The following is a 6,000-nucleotide window of genomic DNA, read 5'->3' on the forward strand; positions in this document are numbered from 1 at the left end:
CCGGTCCGGGAAGATCCCACATGCCCCAGAGCGGCTGGGCCCGTGAGCCATGGCCGTTAGGCCTGCGCATCCGGAGCCTGTGCTCCGCAACGGGAGAGGCCACAACAGTGAGAGGCCCGCGTACCGCAAAAAAAAAAAAAAGGGCAAAGGGATGGATTAACAACAAGGTCCTACTGTATAGCACAGGGAACTATGTTCAGTATCCTGTGACAAAGCATCATGGAAAAGAATATGAAAAAGTATATATATATGTGTATAACTGAGTCATTTTGCTGTACAGAAGAAATTAACACAACATTGTAAATCAACTATACTTCAGTTAAAAAAAATTTTTTTAATGGGCAAAGGACTTGCATATATGCCTCAAAAGAGGATGTACAAATAGGCCCATGAACAGATATTCAACGTCATTAGGGATGGGGAAATATAAACCAAAACCACTAGGATGGCTTGAATCAAAAAGTCAGGTAGGGCTTCCCTCGTGGCGCAGTGGTTAAGAATCTGCCTGCCAATGCAGGGGACACGGGTTTGAGCCCTGGTCCGGGAAGATCCCACATGCCGCGGAGTGGTTGAGCCCATGCACCACAACTACTGAGCCTGCTCTCTAGAGCCCGTGAGCCACAACTACTGAGCCCACATGCTGCAACTACTGAAGCCCACGTGCCTAGAGCCCATGCTCCGCAACAAGAGAAGCCACTGCAATGAGAAGACCGTGCAGTGCAATGAAGAGTAGCCCCGGGCTTCCCTGGTGGCACAGTGGTTAAGAATCCGCCTGCCAATGCAGGGGACATTAGTTCGTGCCCCGGTCCGGTAAGATACCACATGCTGCGGAGCGGCTGGGCCCGTGAGCCATGGCCGCTGAGCCTGCGCGTCCGGAGCCTATGCTCCGCAACGGGAGAGGACACAGCAGTGAGAGGCCCGCGAACCGCAAAAAAAAGAGTAGCCCCAGCTCGCCAAAACTAGAGAAAGCCCGCGTGCAGCAACGCAGATCCGAGGCAGCCAAAAATAAATAAATTAAATTTTAAAAAGATATTGTTTATAAAAAAAAAAGGTAACTGCATGTTTATCTTGGATAGCTCTGAATGAGCCCGTGTGAGCCCCGAATGTAATCACAAGTGGGAGGTAGAGGGAGATTTGACTCCAGAAGAAGTAGGAGAGGAGATGAGAGAAGCAAGAGGCTGGACAGGTACGACTGCTGGCTGTGGGCTGTGAGGCAAGGAATGTGCGCAGAAGCTGAAAAGGACAAGGAGATGAATTCTCCCCTGGAGCCTCCTGCCAGCACCATGATTTTAGCCGCATGAGACCCATTTTGGACTCCTGGCCTGCATGACTCTAAGATAATAAATCTGCGTTGTTTCAAGCCAAAAAAAAAAAAAAGGTAACAAGAAGTGCACAAGCCTATGGCGAAATCGGAAACCTCATACACTGCTGGTGGGAATTTAAAGTGATGCAGCCTCTTGAAAAAAATGGTTTGGCAGTTCCACAAAAGGGTTGTTAGGAGTTAACATATGACCCGGGAATTCCACTCCTAAGTATATACCCAAGAGAATTAAAAACACACAGCCACATGGAAGTGTGTATGAAAACGTTCTTAGCAGCATTACTCATAATTCCCAAGAAATGTAAACAACCCAAACGTCCATCAACTGATGAATAAACAAAATGTGGCGGAGCCATAGAATGGAGTATTATTCAGCAGAAAAAGGAGGGTGAAATATTGACACAGGCTACAGCACAGATGAACCTTGAAAAAAACACTACACTAAGTGAAAGAAGCCAGACACAGAAGGCCACGTATCTCATGATCCCATTTATATCAAACGTACAGAACAGGCAAATCCACAGAGATGGAAAGTAGATGCTGGTTTCCAGGGGCTGGAGGGAGGGGACTGGGACAGCAGCTGGATGCAGGGTTTCCTTTCAAGGTTGATGAAAAAGGTGAAATTAGGTAGTGCTGGTGGTTGCACAACTTTGTGAATTTACTAAACACCGCTGCATTGTGCACTTTGAAAGGATGAGTTTCGTGGTACGTGAATTATATCTCAATCAGAAATCCATCTTAAAAGAAATGCAGGCTAAAGTGATCAACTGCTCAGCAAAATGCAGATGCAAGTATCCTCTCTGATATAAACACACAAAAAATTCTAAAGAGAAAGTAAAACTTGACTATAAAAGGGAGACAGGAGAGGGACATGAAAGGGATCAAATTAGTTGGATGAAAGAGGGGAGTGATTTCATGTTTCTAAGTACTGGTAGGGAGGCCCTTTCAATCTTCACTCCACCCTCCTACTTAGCAACGTTGGAAAGTTAAAAACTACACCTGCCAGACTCCTTGGAGGCCCGAGCCCCAGCCACGACGTGGGCCCCTCCCGCTTGCTGCCTCTGCGTGACTGGGGGTGGCGGGGAGGTGCCCTCCTTCCTGCTGCTCCTGGCTGCACTTGCTGACGGATATGAGTTGACAAATTTGAGTCTCTCCTGTAAGGGAGGTCCGGTGGTGGGTGGCTTCTTGACCGGAATCCCTGACCCTGGACGCAGCTCTGGGCCTGCCAGAACGCATCTCCAAGTGTGGGGCTATTGGGGGTCCTGGGGCCTCCCATCCCTCTCGGCTCCAGAGGCAGCATCAGCAACTGGAGGTGCCTTGCGGGGGGTCAGTTCTGTCTTGTTTTGGGAGTCATTCCAGGAGACCCAGTCCAAACCAGGTTATTAGGCCCCTCCAACAATGCACAAGCCCCACATGTCCTGTGGAAAACGTCTGCCCAACTCAATCTGCAGAGTGGCTTCCGTTTCCAGAAGCAGCCTGTAACGTTTTCCCTCTTAGACCCTCTCAAACTGCAGCTTCAATACACACAGATCAAAACTGCTTAGATGTAAGCTTTAAAAACTGTGAACCGCTATACTGTATACCTGCAACTTATAGAATATTGTAAACCAACTACACTTCAATTAAAAAGAAAACGCTTAAATGATTTTCCCACTGTTTTCTTGGACGGTTGATTCCTGTGCACATCTTACATGCTGGCCGATGTGGGAATCTGCGGGGCAGCCGGGGAAGGCTGGCATGATGGGCCGCCAAGCTCGTCCCTCAGCCAGGAGGGCTGGGGCCGGGGAAAGAGGTACCAACTCAGGCTCTGCTTGCCCTCCAGCATCGGGGGGATACAGAGCTTTTCTGTTTTTGTTTTTTAATTTATTTTATTTATTTATTTTTGGCTGTGTCTGCTTGCCCTCCGGCATCGGGGGGATACAGAGCTTTTCTGTTTTTATTTTATTTATTTATTTTTGGCTGTGTCTGCTTGCCCTCCGGCATCGGGGGGATACAGAGCTTTTCTGGTTTTGTTTTTTATTTTATTTATTTATTTTTGGCTGTGTTGGGTCTTCGTTTGAGCGGGGGCTACTCTTCGCTGAGGTGCGTGGGCTTCCCATTGCGGTGGCTTCTCTTGTTGCGCAGCACGGACTCTAGAGCGCAGGCTCAGTAGTTGCGGCGCACGGGCTTAGTTGCTCCGCAGCATGTGAGATCTTCCCAGACCAGGGCTCGAACCCGTGTGCCCTGCATTGGCAGGTGGATTCTTAACCGCTGCGCCACCAGGGGAGCCCTGCTTTTCTGTTTAAATCAGCCAGACTGAGTCTCAGTTGCTGACAACTGAGACCCCGACTATGCAGGCCCCTGACTCTAACTTTTTCCTGAGTGTGCTTCCCCACTCAGGGAAGGGGCACGAGACCCAGAAGAAGGCCGGCCCCAAGATCAGGTTTGCTCCCTGATGTTGTGGAGAGTGGGGGACTAGGCATAGTCATATGATACTGGCAGGGATGCAAGGAAACGCTTCTACGGCGGACAGGGGCTGTCAGAATTAGGTAGGCATTAGAAACCCGCCAGACCACCGAGTCAGCATCTCGGGATGCTCACACGTGGACAAGGATGTATAGGGCTGGTCGTTGTGTGCAAAATCACAGGCTGGACACACGTCCACCAGCAGGCTGAGTGGTATGGACTGCGTACACTGTGGGCCACCAGCAAGAACGACACAGACTTTTGTGATGGCAAAGACCGCCACCGTCTGTGTGAAGACAAGGGTCAAACACGCTCGTATATGCACAGAGACCTCTGGAAGTCACAAGAAAAACGAGTAGGGGCCTATGGAGAGATACTGGGAATTAGGGAGGGAGGGCAACTTCTGTATTTCTGTACTCTGTTTTTCCAAGTACACATTTTATTTTATTTATTTTTTTGGCCGTGCCGTGCAGCATGCAGGATCTTAGTTCCCCGACCAGGGATCCAACCCACGCCCCCTGCAGTGGACGTGTGCAGTCCTAACCACTGGACCACCAGGGAATTCCCTCCAAGTACATATTTTAAAATATCACATACCCATGGATCCTCCAAGGTGATTTAAATGAGTCACCCAGGGACTTCCCTGGTGGTCCAGTGGTAAAGAATCTGCCTTCCAATGCAGGGGTCGTGGGTTCGATCCCTGGTCGGGGAACTAAGATCCCACAGGCTGCGGGGCAACTAAGCCCTCACACCACAACTACTGAGCTCACGCGCCTCAACTAGAGAGAAAACCCGCGCCCCGCAACTAGAGAGAAGCCTGCGCTCTGCAAGGAAAGATCCCACATGCCTCAACGAAGATCCCGTGTGCCGCAACTAAGACCCGATGCAGCCAAAAAAATAAACAAACAAAATTAATTTTTTTTTTTTAAAGAAAGGAGTTTGTTCTTTGCTAAAAAACAAAACAAGACTCACTCACTGATTGCCTGGAGTCACACTTGGGAATTGTCTACAATTTGACCCTGAAACCAAGACCACGTAACCTTCCATGGGGAGAGCCCCACGATCCCAGCAGTGCTTAGGTTACTTTCTGCCCTGGGAAGTGACTTTAAAAGCCCTCTCACAGGTAAAATTAACATGCTTAAAGTCAAGCCCCAGGATTTCTCCTGCAAGCCCATCCTGTTCCCAATCACGCCACCTGTTAATGGCCCAGCTAGCTCCTCAATTCCTGAAACCCAAAGCCCAGGTCGGCCTCGAACCCTGCCTCCTGTCCCAGCCGCAGGCCACCCGGCAGCGGCAGCCGCTCGGCAAGGTTTCTCGGACCCAAAGGCACACCTCACTCGGTCTCTCCCCCACGGCACTGCCAGTCTTGCCGATTCTACTCGCCCCACCCGCCCTGTTCTCGGAAAGACAGTGCTCCCTCGAGGGGATTTGCCCAGCCACGTTGTACACACGTGTGCAACCCACCACACGGCATTTGCACATCACACGTGCACACGTACCCATGCAGACACATCACCTACGATCACATCACAAATACACGTGCACAAACTGCTCACACACCACACGTGCGTCCACGTGGGCACACAGCACGTGCACGCGTGCGTCCCACGTGCACACACACCACGCGTCTCCTGCAGCAGACTTGCCGACTTCCTTGGTAACAGAGCGTCCCCTTCTCCGCAGGGCGCCACTTAATAAAAGCATTTCCCTGCCCCCCTTGCAGCTGGACGTGACCACGTGACACACCTCTGGCCAGCGAGGGGATGAAGTCGCTGGCGGCGGGACGTCCAGGAGGGCTCGCTACGGGACAGTCAACGATGTGCCCCTTCCTTCTGCCCTCCCTCCTCCCTCCCGCCCGGAATACAGGCGGCACCAGGGATGCACGGACCAGGATAAAAGCTGCGTGCCGCAGGGGGCCAGGTGGACACCCACAAGGAGCCCGTGTCCTCCAGCGCTGGGGACTGCTACCCCTGGCCCGACGGCCCCCCTGTCCTGTTCTGGTCTGCGCCGCTCGCCGGGCCGCCGAGCCCCACCCTGACAGCCGGGCAGCCAGTCCTGCCAGGAGCCGCCCGCTGTCCCGCCGGCTCCAGCCTTCGCCCAGCCACGCGCCCCCACCAGGTCACCCGTTCCCACCGCTCCGGTCCGCTGTTGACACAGCGCACGCTGCTCCTTGCACCTCTCTCGGTGAAAGACCCGTGGAAAAGACCGAGAAAAAGGTCAAAGAAGTGACTAAG

This window comes from Tursiops truncatus, chromosome 13, assembly GCF_011762595.2.
Source record: "Tursiops truncatus isolate mTurTru1 chromosome 13, mTurTru1.mat.Y, whole genome shotgun sequence".
NCBI classification, from domain to species: Eukaryota; Metazoa; Chordata; class Mammalia; order Artiodactyla; family Delphinidae; genus Tursiops; species Tursiops truncatus.